This window comes from Protopterus annectens, chromosome 5.part1, assembly GCF_019279795.1.
Source record: "Protopterus annectens isolate FY-2018-M chromosome 5.part1, PAN1.0, whole genome shotgun sequence".
Lineage (NCBI taxonomy): Eukaryota > Metazoa > Chordata > Ceratodontiformes > Protopteridae > Protopterus > Protopterus annectens.
In genome coordinates this window covers 432837938-432857519 of record NC_056736.1, presented here as the reverse complement: position 1 = coordinate 432857519, position 19582 = coordinate 432837938, and positions in this window count along the sequence as shown.

Below are 19582 nucleotides of genomic sequence, written 5' to 3'. Positions count from 1 at the left end.
AGGGTACTTGTTTCTTAGATTACATGTAAGTGGCATTTATAGCTTAGGTAGGTTTCTTTAAGACTCTCAACATATACAGATCTATGTGATTAGTCTCAGCTATATAGAACTGGAGTAGTATAATGTTGTATAATGGGTCTATATTAGAACATCGAAGTTTCAAAACTTTGAATGTTCTAATATCGACCCCTATTCAGCGAAAGCTGAAAACATCGAACATACAGAACAGCAAATTTTTTCCTAGGGAAAAAATTTGCTGTTCCAAAACACAAGCACACCAAACAAACAGCAATCCACACACATACACCTAAAATCTTACACCTAACCCTACACTAAACTATACACACACCACTAACTATCCACTTACCTTAACCCAAACCCTAACCCTAAGGTCCATCACTATCACGCACTCACCTCACCCGCGCCCTAACCCTAACTCACCTATCCTGCACTAACCCTCACTTCCACACAATTGCACACTTACCTGACCCGCGCCCTAACCCTCATGTCCACACAATCGCACACATACCTAACCCACACCCTAACCCTAACTAACCTAACCCACACTCAATCGCACACTTACCTGAACCCGACCCGTAACTTTCCACCACAGCGCTGAAAATATCGAAGCAGCAGAAATGGACAACCAAATTCTTTCCCTAGGAAAAAAATTGGTTTTCTGTTGCTTTGATATTTTCAGCTTTTGCCGAATAGGGGGTCGATATTAGAACATTCAAAGTTTTGAAACTTTGATGTTCTAATATAGACCCTTGTATAACATACCTCTCAACCTCTTAGTACAAGAAATCTGGTCAAAGCCTGAGAAGATGGAGGTACAAAGACCCAGAAATAAGGACATGTTTTAAATATTTATTTTATAAACTTAGTAACAGGGTTTGTATTAACATGCATCTTTCTGAAGGATGTGAAGTCTGAAACTCAAATGTATGTCATTATTTGGTGACTTCAGTCCTCAGATCAAATTTTATGAGGAGCAGACCAAACATATGAGACACAAATCTGGACATTCTGGAAAATCTGGACAGTTAAGAGGTATGTTGTATAATATTGACAATCTGTTTTTTTTTTTTTTTTTACTGGCTTTGTGAGAGAACTTCATCTACAATAACATTGTATAACTACATCTCTTAAACACCATGTCTATTTAAGTAATAGGTGATTGTCATTAAACATGAGATAATTTCTACATTGTCTCAGACTGCCCATGTTAACCAAGTTGGCTACAGTGACAGATTGAAAGAGCAAATCTATGGTTCCAGATACTTACTAATGTAGGCACAAATTGGGTGGGGGGTGTAGTGTTTAGGATGTTTGTAGTTGATTTATTGGTGTGTTATCTGTTTGAAAGAACACTCTAACTCCCCAAACAACCTCTCTCTGTAACCACTGAGTTAGTGCATTTTTGCTCATAGGTAATGCATTGATTTGGGGTATACTAATAAGTGTGAATGGAGACAACTTGGTTTAAGCACCACACCTTGCCTATGAGATTGCCTTTGAGATGCAACAATGTACCTCTGCTTAAATTTGTGATTTATATAGCTGTAAGTGGGAAAAGGCTCTAACTAAGGTTCCTAAGAGAAAGTCTGAAACTGAAAATATCTGTGTCTGTTGAATACACCACTGTGCTATACTGCCCAGAATGCTGCCACCAACTGTTTAAATTCCATGAAAGAAGTAAAACAGCCAATAAGAAAGTAGCATAGCAGCAGTCAATAATGTGTACCCCTCAGAACAGCAGCAAGTTACTCTCTCTGATACAGAATAACTATCTTGACTAGGAAAAAACATCTAAAATTGTACCATTTACCAGCCCCAGCTAATACCTATTAGCCAGATCAATCAACATGTGTTTACCTTAACAATCCTGCAGGCTAGTACATTCACTGCACTTGCAATGTACTCCTAAATACAGTTTTGGCTGACACATTTAAAAGTACAGAAAAACTGATATTCCTGTTAAGCATCAGGACAAAGATCAGTCAAATATTTACTGTTGTACAAAGGAATGGATTTGTAAGACATAGCATTTAGATTATATAAGCAGATATCTTGGTTAGATGGAAAGTTTTCAGCAAAAGCACCCTTACTATGCTGTGCACATCCTGAACACCTGCATGCATTTCTGTTCATGTGCAAACAGCCAAGTATCTTAGTTTTGAGGAAATTGTCATGTAACATCTAACATCTACAGATAGAGCCATTTTACAGCATGCATTCTCATCAGCATACACAGGGATGGAGCACTTCGCTGTGCACATCCTGAACACCTGCATGCATTTCCATTCATGTGCAGACAGCCAAGTATCTTAGTTTTGAGGAAATTGTCATGTAACGTCTAACATCTGCAGATAGAGCCACTGTACAGCATGCATTCTCATCAGCATATACAGGGATGGAGCACTTCCATGTCTCACACCATTAAGTGCCAGTGGAACCATAATAATACTGTATCTGTATTTTGAAAGTTTGCTATCCATTGCACAAGTAAAGTCCATGTCAATACTAATCGTTGTGAGGAAGCTGAAATGCTAACAGTTTTCCATTTTCCATTAGATTCTTCAAGGTGAGACATCATGGCTGGAGAAGGAGAGTGTAGTATTCCTTTTATTGCACAGAGATAGTGTGAGGAGTAACCCAATACTTTCCTTTCGATCCTCCATAAGCAGTAGAGCTGCTCCTGAAGGAGAGCTATACCATGTCATGGTGTTAGGCTAGAGCTTGAAATAGCTTAGCTGAAGCTGTTACCCATGCTACTAGCATCCCACACATGACAGAGCAGTGCTGTTACCATTACAATGACATGAGGAGTTGCAGTCCTGACCTCCTTCCCCAATGAGAGGAAGAAGTTATGGCAGAGTCACCACCTGCATGCTGCAAGTATAAAGTATAACTTAATCTGGCTACACATATAACCTGCTTCCCTGTGACATTCACAAATTATACATTATGCTATTTTTATGTCTCTAACTTCTAAAGAAATTGAAAGGAATAGGCAGATACACAGAACCAGATTAGTGTGGCTAAGATAGCAGTCATCTGAGTATACATGCTGGCACAGAAATGGCAGGATTTTAGAAGTAAGAATAGCAAGCAGTAAAAATAATATATAACTTTTATACACCAATGCCACATCTGTCAGTACTGGCATAGCTCAAGGGTAGTAATATGGCTGTGCAATGTTAGAAATGTGTTTCAGCATGTTTCCTCCTATAGAAGTGTGCAAGTGGATCTTCATGTTAATTTTCTTTGTTGTCACATTCTCAGGATGCATGTGGGTTCACTTAGTTCCAGCTTACCACAGCTGCCACCAAGCCTCCTGCCAAACTGTACCGCCTGTGTCAGGTAGCCTTGCAATGAAGAATGATAAAATAGTACCCACTGATAGCAGTGTAAGTGGAGGTGACACCTTTGTCACTCATCTGTACCTACAAAACTTATGTGGGATAGCATCAATAGGATCTTGGGTGTCAGTACTGGCCACATGGAATACATGCTCCAGAGACTCAGTGAGTCACATCCCAGCCCAGCACTCATTCCACATTCTGCGACAGGCCCTGGGATGAGATAACTGAGGATGATGACATATCTCACACTAGGTCTCAGTTGGCAGAGTATGCATCTGTGAACACCCAGTTCTGTCCCTCAACCTGATGTTTCCCTCCCTTTTGTGTTCATGCCAATCCCTGTAGGTTTTACAATTTTTCCCTCACTATTGTCTTTAGTCTGCTTGTCTGATGTCTACTTTGCCATTGTGTCCCCCTTCTTCGTTCTGTTACTCCACACTCTGTCAGTTATATCTGTCTTTCCCTGCAACCTAGACTGGCTTACCCTCATTACTCCCCTTCCTTCCTTAATTTTCTCTTCTTTTGGAAAAAGGGCACCTGTCTCTCAATACCTCACCTCTATCCTGCTCATTCATTATTTGCTCACCTTCTGTCCAACACTCTGCTTCCTTCCCCTTTTCGTTTCTTTTGTTGTAATCCCATGATTTGTTAACGGGTTTGCTGACCTGTAAGAGAGGTGAGGGGTGTCTTGGGGATCTACAGTCTATTATCTCTGACCTTACTACTGATACTAAAATGATACCCATACCTCACCCATAACTACTAGAAGATACTGCCCTCTATAGCCTACCTCCTGACTGGTGTGGATCAGAGGTCAACAACAGATGTACCTGATTTTCATTGGACATTAGTACACAGCATTTACAACAGATGTATTGAATCTTCATTGAACATTACTACACAATAATTATAATAAATGTATCTGATCATCATTGAACATTACTACACAACAGTTACAACAGATGTATTGGATCTTCATCGACCATTAGTACACAGCAATTACAACAAATGTATTCACTGAATATTACCACACAACAGTTACAAAATATGTATCAGATCTTCACTGAAAATTACTATACAATAATTACCTTGTAATGTAATAGTACAGCCCGCCATTCAATGGAGTAGTCATAACACGAAAAAGCTGTGGACTTTCTAGATGGAAGGAAGCCCCTTTTTGATGAAGAGATTTCCCCAGAGATCAGTTTACTTTTACAGAAACATAAATGGAGGGCTGAGATTACAAAAAAAGTAATAATAATAATATCTGTGGCCTTTATAGTTGAAAATCTGACAGTAGATTTGATACTGAATATTTATACAATAAATGCCCAGTCACTGCTTTCTCATCAGATGTCAAGTATTTACCAGGACTTTCTTCTTGCAAACCAGTTCTGTTCATGTAGTCCTTCTCCAACACCACTGCTTTGGTCTCCGGTAATTTCTTACCTCCACAAAATACATCCAAACTCTTCTTTGTGACTTCTGATTTGGGCTTTTTAACCCCTTCTTTAAATATACTTAAGTTAACACAACATTGCACACACACGCACACACACACACACACACACACACACACACATATATATATATATATATATATATATATATATATATATATATATGAGAACTGTTTATAATCTCAAAATACTGAAATGTCGAATTTCAGTATTTCAAGACTATAAACCCGAATGTTTAAAATAGCAAAAGTTCATAATCGCAAATTTGAAAAGGAGTTTAACATAGCGAGACAGCTTTAAAAAAAGCAACGGGGATTCTCCGTTGCTTTTTTAAAGCTGTCTCGTTATGTTAAGCTCCTTTAACATTGCGAGACAGTTTGTAAAAAGCAACGGAGATCTTGCTTTCTCTGTTGCTTTTTTCAAAACTGTTTTGCTATGTTAAATGGGTTTAACATACTAAGACAGCTTTAAAAAAAAGCAACAGGGATTCTCCGTTGCTTTTTTTAAAGCTGTATCGCTATGTTAAACCCATTTAACATAGCGAAACAGTTTGTAAAAAGCAACGGAGATCTTGCTTTCTCCGTTGCTTTTTCAAAACTGTCTCGCTATGTTAAATGGGTTTAACATACTGAGACAGCTTTAAAAAAAGCAACGGGGATTCTCTGTTGCTTTTTTTAAAGCTGTTTTGCTATGTTAAACCCATTTAACATAGCGAAAACAGTTTGTAAATAGCAACGGAGATCTTGCTTTCTCCGTTGCTTTTGCCCACTTTTCTGATGTATTGTGTAGGCATACATATGCGCAGTACATCAGAACTGCCGCAGAATACCAGACAGCTGCAGAAGGGCAGCAAGGAGGCATTATACAATGCCATTATTTAAGAAAAGTAATTATTTTTTTTTCTTTAATAATGTCATTGTATAATAGCAATAACCCACTTCTGGGTATGGGTAATGCTGGACTTACCCACGGTTGGCTTTGCTTGGCCACTTGGGCTTTGACCTCGTGACCAAACCACACCAACTGTGGGTAAATCCAGCATTACCCACACCCAGGCGTGGGTTATTGTGACTTTATGTATCTGCTTGTACAGCTGGACCCACAAACTAAGCCCATTTTGTAGCTTTATGCAGGCACTCAGAACTGGTCCTTTATTGCTAGGTCTACCAGTAGTCTAATATAGGCATTAGATACTGCTCTGCTTTTGTCCTATGACTCAGAAATGCATATCTACCTAAATAGATATAAATATAGATGGATAAATATATAGATAGGTGGATCTGCATTTAGATATACATACATATATGGGTTTGTATATAAGTCTAAAAATTAAGGCTAACGACATCAGTATACATCTTAACTGCATTCCTCTGAAATCAGAACTAAAAATAGTACTTTTTTGCAGAAAGATGCAATGTTGCTGTCATTTTAAAAACCTATAGCTAATTAAAACATAGTTTACATAATCTGGCAAGAGTAGAAACATTTGAAATTCAACTGTCTACTTCCTTAAAAGCTAACACACTGTAGACAAAAATGAAAAAGGAATTATCATGAAGTCTTGTTCTAAAAAATACCACAAGTATTTTGAAGTGATAAAGAGATATTCCCTCTTGATGTTAGAGTAGAATGCATGCTAAAGGATCTTCTGTAAATTGACTGTTACAACTTTTACAAAACAATCAGAATAAAATAAGTTATTAAATCATCAATTTTATAATGGTAGTATGATTACAGACTGAAACAGATATATATTTCTTTACTAAACTAATCCTTTTATTCCTTACAAATGATGAGCCTTAAAAATGGCATAATTTTTCCATTAAATTCAATATGCAGCTGCTCCATTGTCTTTTGTGGTAGGAGCCCAGACTAATATACATAATTAAGACAGAAGATACACTTATACCTCTCACAGATATTTAAGATCTTTGTCAAAAAGTAATATATTTTCTGTGTGACACATTGCTGATGCTGTGGTTTTCTAACCCACTTTGGAGCTGGGTACCTGGTGAAATCAAAAACTTCCTAGTCTTAGGGGGAATGTGGGCAAATATTTATTTACACTATCAGTCTGAGGTCCCATTTCTTATTCTTTTTGTAAGTGAATCACTAGGAGTATATTGCAGGAAATCAGTTTGGAGAGGGGTGTCATGGGACAATACCTAATAGAAATTAGCATTTTTATGTATTAATTAATTAATTAATTAATTAATTAATTTATTTATTTGTTTATGCATGTATGTATGTTATATTTGGTAACTGAATACTCTGACTGGCATGAGAGGCATGGCAGCCCCCTTTTTTCAATAAATAGATAACCAACCAAGCAGATAAAATCACCTTATACCAAATGTAAAAAATAAACAGTATAAAAAAATAAGGCTACCAGGCATGGCTTAAAATCAGACCAGATTAAGTGCAGTGTATCTACATGAAAGCACTTACCTGTATTTTAATAAATCTATGCTTATAAGCTGTGCCTGGCAGCCTTATTCTTTTATACTGTCTAGCCCCCTTTTTTCAGCAGATGCCTGAGAAGAAAAGCCCTGCAATACTATAAAATTAATCTGTATAAAAGATAACTTTAAAAAAAGTTAACAAATAAAAAAGAATACACATGTTAAGGAATGTATAATAGGTTCTCAATTACTTTTAGCTATCACACAGAATTTATCAGAATTATAATACAATTTAGGAGTTGAAAGACAATATGAATGTACTATGGCATTATAGTATAATCAACGTGGTTGATAAGAGATAAATAGAGGAGGAAATGGTTCTTATGTACAGAGCAGTAAATATAGACAAAGATATGGTGGGGGATCTATATATTGGGAGATTGACTTGTACCAAATTAAAACAGAAGGTCCAGAATAAAAGAGTGGGTAGGCAGATAGTTATAACATGTGGCATCAATAATTATCCAAGGGCTGAACAATGGCAGAGCCAAGATAGTTTTGGATGGTTACTGAGACTTAATTTGAAACATTTTTTTTTTTGTATTTGTCTGATGGGGGAAGGAAGGTCCACATTTTTACAAAATAGTTAGAATAAAGTGTGTTACTTACTGTGCTGTGAAATTAAGTTGTGGCAAGTAACATTTTGTCTTGGGTTTTCAAAGTTCTGTTTGGTTTGCAATGTTGGATCATATTGTACAAGACTTAGCATTTGTTTGGATTATAGATTACGTTGTGTACTGGGTCTCTATCAGATGACTGAAGTTTCAAAACTTCAAATATCATATGGTTGGGACCAAATGATCGAAGTTTTGAAACTTCAAATGTTTTGGTTGGAAATTGTGGTACAGCATAAAATGGGGAAAATGACCCTTTTCTGCAATGTAGTGCGATCTTGGAGTTGGTATATTTAATTAGCAAGTGGTGCGGGGAGGTGATGTTAAAAACAGAATTTGTTTTAAATGCTCAAAGTTCTGAAACTTCAATCATTTGGTCTAAGCCACATAAATTTCAAAGTTTCAGAACTTTGATAATCTGTCATAGATCATGTGTACTATAAAGAGCTGGGAGAGAGGGAGGCTATGAGAGAGTTCAGACTATTTTAACAGTTTAAAAACTTTGCAGTGCTGAGGTTCATAAGGTATGTTTGCAACAAATATTGCAACTTTTTAGTAACATTGTTCGAGTTGACTTCTTTGTTGTCCTGGCCAATCAGTAGAAATTTCTGAGGCATATACTAGTGTTGGCAGTGAATATGATTTAACTAATGTTTCCCTAGATTTAACTGCTAGGATTTGTTTGAATCAATATGACAGTCTGTGTTTTTGGTTGGTCTTTTGGGCTGCTACAAGAATGTAAACATCAGATTTCATGCTGTCATCTATTGTGAACCTTAATAGTTTTGCACCTAGCACTAGGTACATTTTAGTATTATAGGTTCATAGGTTCATAGGTTCATACTAGGCTATCTGCTCTAGGGCATTTATAAGCCTAGCCAGAATGTGTTTGGCTTTTGCCACCCATTTTAAATTTATTTTGCTATGCCCTTTTTCGAGGTTAGTATACTGTGCCTCTGTCTAACAGTGACACAGAAGTGATACCCGGGGTAAAACTACGATCTCCCATCCACTCATCAAGATTCCTCTTGAAGAGAGTCAGTGAGGGATTCTGCCTAACCTGGACTGGGATTTTATTCCAGAGTGAAGGGAGCCTCGGGGTTATGAATCTGTCCCTCCAGCATGTCCTATTTATTTCAGTGCTGAGGTTCAAGTCTCTCAAGTGTGTAGCCCAATGGGATTTGGATTTTCTCAGGTGCAGCATGTCCATTAATTCCGGGTTGGACATGGCTTTATACGTCAGGCACAGATTGCCTCTGAACAGGCGGTATGCCACTGAGTAGAGCTGGAGTTTCTTTAACAGGGCAGCATATGGCATCTGTTTGAGCCCTTTGATCCTCTTGGTGAGGTACTTTTGTGGTCTTTCCAGTTGCTGCAGGTGTCTTGTAAGGTACAACCCAAAAGGGGCATTGTACTCAATTATGGGCCTGATGAGGGATGAGTAAAGAGGCACGATGACCTCCCCTGATCTAGATGTGAATCCCTTCATGATTAGGTGGGCTATATAAAATGTTTTTCTAACCACTTTGGGCACGTGGTTGTCAAATGAGAGATTGCTATCAACTTGGGTCCCCAGGTCCCTAATTACTTCTTCTGTACTTGATGGATTATCACCTATGTGGTAATTTGTGGGCACTTTGTTTTTGCCAAAGGGGATGACTATAAACTTTTTGGTATTTAGCTTGAGGCCATGGCTCTGGCACCAGTTGCCTGTTTCTATGAAGCCCTTTTAGAGGATGCTTGTGTCGGCTGGAGAGTCGATTATGGCACCCAGTTTGCAGTCATCTGCAAACTTGGTCAGCCACAGTCCTTCCGTGTTGGCCTGTACCTTTGAGAAATATATACCGAACAAGAGAGGTCCCAGGACTGAGCCTTGTGGGACACCACTTGTAACTGGTTTGGAGTCTGACATGGCTCCAGCAATTCTAACCATGTGGGTTCTGTCCTTGAGCCAGTTTGCAATCCATCTAGTGACATAGGGGTTTATATTTAAGCTGGTGAGCTTATCTATAATGCCCGAGTGGGGTATTGTATCGAAGGCTTTTGCGAGGTCCAGGTAGGCTGTGTGGACCACCTTCCCCTCGTCAATGGCCTTGGTGACTGTTTCAAAGAAATCAACCAGGTTTAAGAGGCAGGATCTGCCCTTAACAAAGCCGAACTGGGTAGGATCCAGTGTTTGTAGGTCCCCAATATCTTTATTTATGAGGTCCATGATGATCCTTTCCATTGCTTTGCAGACCAAGCTAGTCAGGCTTATGGGGCAATAGTTTCCAGGATCCATTGAGGCACCACCTTTATGGAGAGGGACCACTGTTGCTGTACACCACTCTTTGGGCACATATCCTGTAGTAAGGCTGAGATTGAACAGTAGTTTTATATTTGGGTTTAGCTCTTCTTGGAGTTCATGTAGGACGCAGCCCGGGACACCATCTGGTCCCATTGATGGTGTGTTTTTTGCTTTGGAGAGGGCGGCTCTTACCTGAGCATCTGAGATGTCAGAGGGGCAGCACTCTGCTGGGATAGATATTTGCCCTTTTGGTGGGGGGGGGGGGAGAAGTTTGCGCTGAACCTGTCAGCTAGGATGTTGGCAATGTCTGTGGGTTCGGTGTATTTTTTGTCATTTTGGACTAATTCTGAGCATATCTGGGAATTACCACCCAGGTTCCTAACATAACTAAAGAAAGCCTTGTGATTATCCTTAGTGTCCTGTGCAATTTTTCTCTCTCATTATTTGCTGAGATTATGTTAAACTGGTCTTTTTTATGAGTGTATGATTTAGGAATGAAGATGAAGAGTTTGTTTTGTGAGGATTAGTTGCAGCTGTAAGCTATCTAGTGAGGATTCTAATCTTTGAGAATGATTATTGTGAAAGTTCATGTAGTCTGTATAGAGTTGGGGCAGAGAAGATTAAAGTACAGTTGTCAATGTATTGTATTAGTGTCATATGTTTTGTGACTAAATTTAGATCATTTATGAATGTTCTAAACAAATGTGGCCCACGTTTAGCTATTTATTTATTTAACATTTGTTAACCAGGAAAGTCTGAATTGGAACAAAGCCAATTTTCAGTGGAGGCCTGGGGAGAAACCTTCCAGATGCATGTCGTTGTAACATGGGAGGAAACCGGAGCACCTGGAGGAAACCCACACGAACACAGGGAGGACATGGAGACTGCACAGAAGGCACTCCAGCCAAGAATCAGACCGGAGAACCTCTTGCTGTAAGGTGACAATGCTGCACCACTGCACTGTCCAAGTATTAATCCCTGTAGCACACTGACTGTAAAAGTCAGGAAGGGCAAGTGCTCATTTTGCCATTTTACTGCTTGATATCTAGTAAACAAGTTGCTTTTAAACCATGACAGGCAACAGTGAGATAGGTCAAGTGAGGAAAATTATTAAAACAGAATATGATGAGAGACTGTCTGACAAGTCTAGTTTTTCAGAATTTCTGTTCCTGATGACAGTATCAAAAAAATGCAGAGATACTGTGGATGGGTCAGAATCCTTGGGGACAGAAAGTTACTTGTAGTTAGGTGCTTGAGGATCTGCAAGTGAGTGAATTTTTCAAAGATTTTGGATATGGGATATAATATAACATCGGGTGTAAAAATAGAATACTCATTGGACCGTCTGCCTTTGTGAAGAAAGGCAATGTCTGTTATCTTCAAATTTGATGGGCAGACCAATCCATGATGGATCTCTTTATTAGTATTGCTACTGGATAGACAAGTGCATCATCAACAGATTTCAGATATTCATTGGGGAGATTGTCTACAGACAGTGAGGAGGTTGTTTTCAATTTGAGGAGCCATCTTTTTTTTTTTTTTTTTTTTTTTTTACAGAAGAGGTATATTCAGACTTTAGAGAGAAAGGATTCAAGTCTTACTCAGATGTCAGTAAGGGGGAACAAATATATTTGGTCTTACATTTGAAGAATGAGGTTATAGTTTATAAGAAATGATTGTTGAACTCATTTGCTCTTTTTATTAATGGGGTTACAGAATATTGGTTAGGTTGAGGATTATGTCCTACATTCAATAGATTTTTGATGGATGCCCAAAACAGTTTTGAATTGTTTTGATGTATAACTACTAGGCTATAGTAGTGAGTTTTTTGCCTGATTATACATTATGTTTTGATGTGGTCCTGAGGCTTCTCTAGGTTTAAAAGGCAGGTTAATTTTTATGGGTTTGCTATAGTTTTCTTCCCTTTGCTTCTCTGGATTGAAACACATTTATAAGAAATAGAAAAAGATGAAACAATCTTTCAGAAATTAAATAGGGTCTGCAGTCTGCTTAATCTTACCTCATCCATCTGGGTAGGTAATAGCAATGCTAGCTTAAGTCCAACCTACCAGCCTGTAGTGTAATCTGTCAGTCACCTCTGCCTGATATCCAGTCACTTCTGTTCATACACTGATCAGTCTCGGGGATCATAAAGATAATTGTAGGGGAATTTGTTCAACTGAAAGGTTAACAGCATGTCTGAGGGGTTTCTGCTGCATGACCCTGCCAAGTGCCTCATTTAACCATGATCCAATTATGAGTATAGAAACTTCAGTAGACATTTTTCATATTAGTATAAAAATATTTTCTGGTTTGTTTTGTATATTCCAAGTAGCTTGTATGTATATTTTCTGTGTCATTCTTTTCTTGTATTTAAATAGAAGAGAATGCAATAAAAATTATATTTGAAAAAATATATATATTTTTTGATGCAAGATGTGTGTATTTCTTTTATCCCAGACAGTTTTCATTGCATGAGCCTTCATTTACTTTATTTAGTACTTCAAAAGGGCCTTGCTAGTTTGTAAGAAGCTTGTTTTATAAGTGGGTACTAATACAAAGATATTACCTCCTGCTTTGAACACTCTCAGACAAGCATTTCAGTTACAGGCTTTTTAATGTGCTGACACTGCCCTCTTTATATGCTTTCTACTACAGACATGACAGTTCTTAAGTTCTGTATGAAAAATGTCCTACTGCACTTTAAAAGAGAGTGTCTTCTTCCTCCAACATTTGCTGTATCTAATAATTCTGAGGGGGTGTCTGTCATCAACAATTCAAACAGTGTGGCTCTAGTTGAGGTCTGGGGTACTTTTCTTACAACAAAAAGCAGATATGTAAACATTTGTCACTGTTTTCCCAATCTATAACCATAGAACTTCATAACATAGACTTTACAGTTTTTCTAAAATATTCAGCTAACCATCTACCTGAGGGTGTTATACAATGTCTGCAACTGTAACAGTTTAAAGCACTGGCAAAGTTCATGCATCGCTGTGGACATGAATGAGGTTCTGTGTGTGTCAATAGATTTTTACCATAGAGAAGAGTATTAGTAACTATTTTCATGTGGATTTTGTATAGACCCTTCACAGAGGGGGTGCCTCAGGAAATGCTGTTGTACAACCAATAATTAACAGAATATATTGATAGTTATGTATTTTCAAAAGTAGAATAAAAGTGTTCATTACTATTTGTTCAGAAAAGAACTCTACAATATAATATTTATGCAGAGGTTAGCCAAGTGAATATTTTCTTCAATATTCTGATATGAAGTGGTGGCATCTTCTCTAACAAACACATTATGGATATTTTCCTTTGTTTACTTCAACCCCTATCAAGGACAACTCATGACACTGACTAATTCTTTATTTTTTATTTTTTTGTTCACTAGGTGACCCATTTGCTTGTTCATCAGTTTCTGTTCCTGTTTCCCTTTGTGCATCCTTAACAACTAGGGGCATTTCAGTATCATTCTCTAGAATTACTTCCTTTTTGGGATCATAGGATCATAGCAGGTTGCTAGGCTAATGGCCCTGGGGTCATTACAAGCTTAGCCAAGAGTTTATCCCCAAAAAAGAAACCTCACTCAGCACCTGTCACCCCTGTCAATGAGCAACAAAGGTGGTACCCCTGGGACAAATTTGTGGTTTCCCATCCACTCATCAAGGTTGCACATGAAGAGGGTCAGTCAGGTACTCTGTTTGACATATATGGGATGTCTATTCCAGAGATGGGGCAGCCTCTGGGAGACAAACCTATCTCTCCAGCAGGTTTTGTTGATGTTGCATATTAGATTTAGGCTATCACATGGGTAATGTGCAAGTAGTTAGAAATACAGATATGGAGCATCTGTATTAGGGCATGGTCCGATATTGCCTTGTAGGCAAGACAAGATCACCTCTGAGCAATTTGTATGATACCGAGTAAAGTGATAATGATTTGAGCCTGTCTGCATAGGACAGGTGTTGGAGGCCATGGATTCTCTTTGTGAGGTATTTCTGTGGCCTTTCCAGTTGGTGCAGGTATTTGGAGAGGTACATACGAAACAGGACGTTATTCTCAATTATGGGTTTAATGATGGAGGAGTACAGAGAGGTAATAACCTGCTTTTTTCTGGATATAATCCCTTTACTTATGAAATAAACCAGGTAAAAGGATTTTCTGACCACTGCCACCACATGATGGTCGAATGTGAGATTGCTGTAAACCTGAGTACTCAGGTCTCTGACCAGGGGTTGTATGCTTAGGGAGTTGCCATTGATGTGGTAATCAGTAGGGGCCATGTTTTTGTCAAATGGTATGATAATACATTTTTTTTTTGCATTTAACTTAAGGCCATGACTTTGGCTCCAGTTATTTGTAGCTGTGAGACCCTCTTGTAGTATGTCAACATCATTTGGGGGTTCAGTGACAGCACTGAACTTACAATCATCCTCAAACATGGTCAGCCACAGGCCCTTTGTCTTTTCCTGGACCTCTGAAAAGTAGATGACAAACAATAGGGGTCCCAAGACAGATCTCTGGGGAACACCACTAGTGAAAGGTCAGCTGCTGGAGGTAGTGTCACCTATATTGACCTTGTGGAGCCTATCTTTGAGCCAGTTGGCCACCTATTTGATGAGATAGGGATTAACACAAAGTTGTGTTAGCTTTTCGATGATGCCAGAGTGGGACATTGTGTCAAAGGCCTTGGCCAGGTCAAGGTAAGCTGTATGTACTGACTTTCCCTCATCCAGGGACTTGGTGGCAGTCTCAATGAAGTCAACTAGGTTCAATAGGTATGATCTGCCCTTAAGGAATCTGAATTGGGTGGGGCTGACTGTTTGGAGATTGCCTATGTCCTTGTTTATGAGATCCATAATGATACACTCCATGGCTTTACATATCAGACTTGTCAATCAAATGGGGTGATAGTTTCCTGGGTCAGTAATTTCACCCCCTTTGTGCAAGGGGATTACAATGGCGGTTCTCCACTCTGCTGGAATGAAGCCTGTAATTAGGCTGTGTTTGAATTGGGTGCTCAATGGTGAAGCTAGTTCTTGCTGGAGATGGTGCGGAATGCAGCCTGGGATATTATCAGGTCCCATGGAAGTTGTGTTCTTTGCCTTGGATAGAGCCATTAACACTTGATCTAGGGAGATGTGAGGTGTCCCAAAGGTGTCCCTGAAAAAAAAAAAAAACTAAATGGATATGGAAAATGCTGATATGCGTAATTACCTGAAATTGAAGAAAACATTTTAGGAAGTACTGGTTAACTTGAGGCGCAGTTCTGTCAGTTTCATAGTGCAAATTTTGTGTCGTCAGGCCAGTGAGACCTGAAGTAGCACATCTGAAATATACTATATTATATATAATATATATAATATACAGGCTTTTTTTACTGTAATTGATGGAGTCCATTGGTAAAACTTTCACTCCCAGTCAGTTCCTAAGCTAACCTCCTGGAGTCTTTTGACAAGACTCAGTAGTGGATTTATCTAACCCGTGGACTCATAGCCAGACTGTAGCTGCTTTTCTGTCTTCTTGTCTTCCATTTTTTTTTCTTTGCTTGTGCTGTGCATTTTTGACAGGACATCTGGCTAAACACCTTCTCATAACTTCCACAGTTCTTTAAACTGTAAGAAGCCATGACCAGAGGTTATATCATAAGACAAAATGGGCACCAGAGCTACAGGAAGTAAAACTCTACCCACGTATGTTTGCATTTTTACTTCTGCTATACAGTATTTCCTCTTGTCCACGTACACACGCATCACTTTAACTTTCTGAATAATAGTTGTTTTATGTTTGCAAATATATTGTACTTTCACCAGTATACACTGCATACTGAGTTCAATAATCTTGTTAATAATTTCCCTTCTATTTCAGAAGTATGTTTCATAAGCTTGTTGGTATCATGATTACAAAAAATAAATTATACAATTCTAATAATTAAGCATTCAGGCTCACTTTGCATACACTGATGACTAGTACTAACTTTTTTTAACTTATAGTATTACAGATATTAGCTGTACAATACCTAGCTATATGTCCTTTTCTAGACATGTGAAACACGTTATTTTAAATGAAGAATCATTTTCAAAGTTATAACCCCTGAAGAATACTTTCACATAGTAATAAAAAGTGCTACTGTGACAATTGACTTTTCAGAAGACTGAGAGTCACTTTGGGACACCCTCTTTCTTAAGATACATGGGAATGCCCGCTAACATTTATCTACAGCCAAAATGTTAAAATTTAACTAACATTCTTCTTCTTGCGGCTTTTCCCATTTAGGGGTCACCACAGTGGATCACCTGTCCTCTCATGATTGGCAGTGGAGTTTTATGGTGTTGAGTTGCCAGCCTGGTGCTCAACCTTCCACAGAAGGCACACACTCACACCTAGGGCCAATTTAGAGTGCCCAATCCACCTACAGCAAGTCTTTGGGATGAAACCAGAGCAGCCGGAGAAAACCCACGTGACCACAGGGAGGACATGCAGACTCCGCACAGAAGGCACCCCAGCCGAGGATTGAACCGGAGAACCTCTTGCTGTGAGGTGGCAACATTAACTGCTGCACCACTGTGGCTGCTCATAATATATGTGAAATTCTATTCATAGTTTTAAAGTATATTTCAGATGTCAGATTCAGGTCTCATTGGCCTGCCAACACACAATTTGCACTTATGAAATTAACAGAACTGCATCTCAGGTTAACCAGTACTTCCTAAAATGTTTTCTTCAATTTCAGGTAATTACACACATCAATATCTTCCATATCCATTTAGTTTTTTTTCAGGGACTCTCCACTTAGGTGGGACAACAGAATTCTGGCTCTAACCCCAGGATCAGTATTCTCTAGATGTAATTAGATAAGCTTTAGTATCATTTTCAGATCTAAGTTTTGTCAGGATTGTATTGGATCTCTGAAATCCCCAAGAGGTGAACTGTTGATTAAGCAAGAAGGAATTCTGCTGCTAGAGTTTTATCTTGTGTTGATTTGTGCCAGCACATCTCACCAGGAAACTTATCTAAAGAGTGATCAACAGATGGTCAGTAGACATAGATTTGCTTTTCCCACCTACAACACCTTAGCAATGCCTCTTAAATTGTGAAGATATTTGATGTTAATAGCTTCTCCCAGTCTTATGTCATTTGCTCAAACTAGAGAGTTTGCAAAGATCATATTTGAAAAATCATATCTTCCCACATTCCATTTGCACGTGGCTGTAGCTACTATATTATACATTTTTCTAGATTAACTTTAAAATATCTGATCTGCTTCTTAGTACTGTCTTAAAAAGAGAATAAAAATATCTACTTAGACATTTTTTGTACATAAAAGCAAAGAATTAGAAAGACTATATATTAATACACTTCACCCAGAGAGAGATGACATTCTGAAAGCACATAAACATCGTTGTGATCTTCCATGACCGCATAGTATTTAATCCATGTAGTCATATAATTATCAGATGAGGGAAGTGTTAGTTCATTTACTTAAGGATTTGTTGAATTTTGGGTCTTCACAGGAGAGTTCTTGCAAATATCATTCTGAGTCAAGTTACATATCACTTGGTAGTGATGGGTACAAAATCATTGTATACCAGCATAAATGTAGTGTGGAGGCAGTTAGCAAGCTTCAGGATGAGGGAACATTCATTAACTTTATTATTATCTTATTAGAGTTCTTAGTGTTATAAACAATGCTGCAATAGTTTTTATTATTATAAATATCATTAACATTTTATGTTCGTTAAGACGTTTTATTTGCTGTTCAGTTACACTAGGATTGGGGCTGGGTATGCCTCTCCATATGGGGAGGTTTGAAAATTGTTTAGTGCATAACACATGGCTTTTCAGGGAGAATGTAGTGCTATACAAGTGCAGCATAGATGGCTTCTTTGCTGTGTTTAGATTTAACATGGCTGCATTTATATATCTTTTCCATAGTATTACAAAATGCTCATGGTTTGGAATTCATACATACTTTAAATTTTAGCACAGTAAACAGTCTAGATGTCATGGTAAATTCAGTTACAACTGTGGGAATACATAAAGATAATGTGAGAAATGTAAAGTGGAAGTGGGAGATTGCAATAATAGAACACCTGAGTTATTTAAAGAATAAGAATATAAGGAATCCAGTGGTGAGTCATTGCCTGAGTGCCCGAGGGGTGTAGACACTGAGAGTAGAGTTTTAACTGATCTAGTATTAGTAGGAGGATGAAATTTGTAATGAGCATTTTTGTTTTTTGAGATGAAGGTGAATTTCTGGCACAGGAACCTTGTACAAAGGGGTCCAAATGATGAAATTAATTTTGTTATCTTTGTTATGGAGCAACTGATGAATATAGCCATTTGTTATAACATACTAATTGTTAAAGCATGTTAGTGAATTGTTTTAAATTGCATTTATTTCTATTTGTTTGCCAGCCCCATGGCATAGACTGTTAAAGTCATGACTCTGGTCCAGGTGGCCTACGTTCCATTAGTGGCTTGGGTGAGTAAGGCACTAGCATGGGACAATGGGGAAGGGCATGCACTTGAGAAACTTTGTCGTAGATCTTCAATGGAGGCTAGGGGCATGCAGAGTAAGGGTGTTGTTCAAAGAGAAAGGATCATTGGCTAAATCGCAGCAGAGATGGTGTGATAATACTAATAGTCCTATTTCTTAACCAGATAGGTCCACTAGACACAAATCCCTTTTCAGAAGAGACGGGGAGTAACGTCTGGTTAAGTGACTTACTTATGGTCACACAGTAATCATCTTAGGGCTGAGGGAAGCAAAACTGAACCATAGGAACAAATAGTTGAAACCTTAACCTCTGTACCACTGCAATAATAGAAAAACAGGAACTTAGAAACAAACTGGTGGAAATGGAAACGTGTTTAAGAAAATACAGAGCACTGGGTCTAGAGAATATATATGTTGAGCAGTGCACCTCTATTGGAGTAGTTCCTAAAGGACTTAGGTTCTACAACTTTCCTAATGGTTTCACCTATGGGGATGCCTTTTATCATAAACTGGTTGGATTCTTCAAAAAAGCTATTTTAGATTTCTTACAGCTTCACATAAAAAACAACACAATACATATGCAATCTGAGAGAAAATATTGTGAATGTAGACAAACAAGTGGTAAGAATGAAACAGACATTAACCGATATGAAAGTTGACTATGACAACATGTTTGTTTCCCTCAAGACATTTGAAAAGACAGTTATCATTTGCAAACAGACAATTCTCAGAGACAGAGAGGCTTATGAACTTAATAAAGTCTTTCCTATTAATGTGGATCTAAGAAGAACAATGAATAATATAGACATGGTTACTGATTCAATGCTTCATCCACTAGAAGTAAGTGCTCCTTTAAGAGAAGAAACTGGATGCATCAAAGAGAATCCA